Here is a 2,312-nt window from a genome sequence, read left to right on the forward strand (position 1 = left end):
TCGCTCTCGCGCTCTGGGCCAAAGTTTCTGAGCCGAGAGGCTGCGGAGTGGATTTCTTTTTCTTATTTATTTATATATTTATCCTCTGGCTCTCGCTCCCTCCCTCCTCTCCACGCCTTCCTTCTCCAGACCACGGTCGCTACTGCCCCCTACTCCAGCGTTCACGCCCCCGCCCCTTGGAAGGCTCGAGGAGGGACGGAGGTGCCTCCTCGGGTTTCGGGGCTTGAGGGGCGGCGACTGGGGAGACGAGGTTGGGAAAGAGAAGAGGAGAAGCGAGGGGGCGCGAGCGATCAGCTGGGTAAATGGTGCAAAAGTGCTGAACGGGAGTGCGAGGAGGAGGAGGAGGCAGCGGACGAGATCTGATAGGTTCGGACTTTTCTTTTATTCATGAGGAGGGAAGGGGGCCAGGGCGGAAGGGATCGGAGGACCAATAACGAAAAGAAATCGCCAACGAGTCATTTTTTTCTCCCTTCTAATCCTCGGCTCGACCTCGTTTTGGGGGAGAATTTGAACTGCCCATGAAAACCGAGGGAGCCGAGCCGGGAGAGTTGGGGGCTGGGAGAGAAGAGGAGGGGGCCAACTTTGTCCAAGTGTCTTCCTTTGATGAATGGCCGGCCCTGCCGAGTCCCCGGCCCCTCGGTCGCCCCGGCCCCCCGCCCCTCCGTCGGCCGCCGGCCGCTCTGGCCTCCCTAGTCCATGGGAATGCCTGCCTCGGGTGGGGCGCCTCTGCGGTTCCCCTTTCCTCTGGCTCCCAGGTCACCGTCCTCGGGGACCCGTCCTCCGGCTGGTCTCACACATTTGCACGAGTGGAGCTCTCCGGAAACGACCCGGGGTAGCACCCTCTCGCCGGGTTCTAGCCAGGCCTCCCGCAGCTCTGAGAAGCCCGGCGTGGCCGAGTCTGGGTCTAATGCTTGGAAAAGTGGGTCTGACAAGTGTTAGGGACGCTTTCTTCTTCACCACCCGGCCCCCACCCGCCCGGTGCAACCCGGGTCCTTCTCTTCCCGCGCCAGCCACAACCCGAGAGCCCCTTTCCAGCAGGTCGTCGGGGCCCAGCTGTGCAGCAGTCAGGTCAGTGCTGCTGGGAGTGCAAAGAGGTGGGCGCTGGGAGGGCAGGAGAGGGTGGGGCCTGGTGCTCCCCCAGCTCCTCCACTCCCAGCTCTTCCCTGGCGACTGGGCCGGGGCGAGGTGCCCCAGTTACATGATGGCCACATCAGCGGCCCCACCGTTCCTGCCCTGGAGGCCAGACTGACCAGTAGCCCCAGCTTCTGGACACCAACTCCTCCAGCGAAACGCCCTCCCAGCGGGGCAGGACGCCACAACTGCAGGCCTTTTGTCTCCCCCAGGAAAAAGCGTCTCGGGCCCCCCTCCTCCTCCTCCTCCTCCTCCTCCTCCGGTGGGGTCAGCCTGGTCCTTGGTCTGGGGTGGGGGGCTTTCCTCAGTCTGGCCCCCGTGTCCACCCCTTCTCCTCACCTGTGACCTTTGCCCTTCCCAGCATGTAACAGACCTCCTCTCCTCCCCTCTTTTCTAGCACAAAGCCTTCATGGACTTCTGGGGGAGCCCTGTGAGAATGGGGGCTCTGCTGAAACACTTGTGAAACTCACGCCCTCCAGCAGTTCAGAATTGAGAAGGGAAAGGCCAAGCTTGGAATCAGAGAGGGTGTTTTGCCCAAACCAGACTGCCAAGCCCTCTGCCAAGAGAGTTTGAGGGGCGACTCTTTAAACCATAGTGTGTATCCCGGGAGACAGTCACCCCCTTTACAGCTCCAGTTTTGCTGGGGGTCTGGTGTTGAGCTCAGAGGCAGCTATGTATATTATATACAAATATCCACATGTATCCACATGTAAAGATGTACACGCAGGGCACATGTATAAAACGCCTGCTGCACGTGCATTCAGTCATTCCACCCCTTCTCTGGATTTGTGGAAAAGGTCAGTGGTACAGGCAGGTGGGTTTATGTGAAGGTCTGTTTGGGGTTGGTATGAGTAAATGAGAGTTTCCAAGTGAGGGTGTGTGTTTATGTTTTGGGGTCCCGTCCCTGTCGCCTTGGCATAGCTCTGAGTGTGTGACTGTGTGTTTTGGTCAACTCCCTTGCAAGAACGGATCTCTGGAGCACGGTGCAGCGGACGCCTGCATGCGGAGGCTGGGAGGCTCTGTCCCTCCTCAGGGACTTGGCAGCGGGCACCAAGTCTCCGAACCCAGTCTGAGAACGCACAGCAGACACCGCCTCCGCGCAGGGCTCACTGCCCAGTGGGCTGTTCTCAGGGACCCTCAGAACCCCAGGGTCCCATTCTGGGAACACCTTAAGCCGGCGT

This window comes from Tupaia chinensis, unplaced genomic scaffold (assembly GCF_000334495.1).
Source record: "Tupaia chinensis unplaced genomic scaffold, TupChi_1.0 Scaffold000146_1, whole genome shotgun sequence".
In the NCBI taxonomy this organism is placed as follows: Eukaryota; Metazoa; Chordata; class Mammalia; order Scandentia; family Tupaiidae; genus Tupaia; species Tupaia belangeri.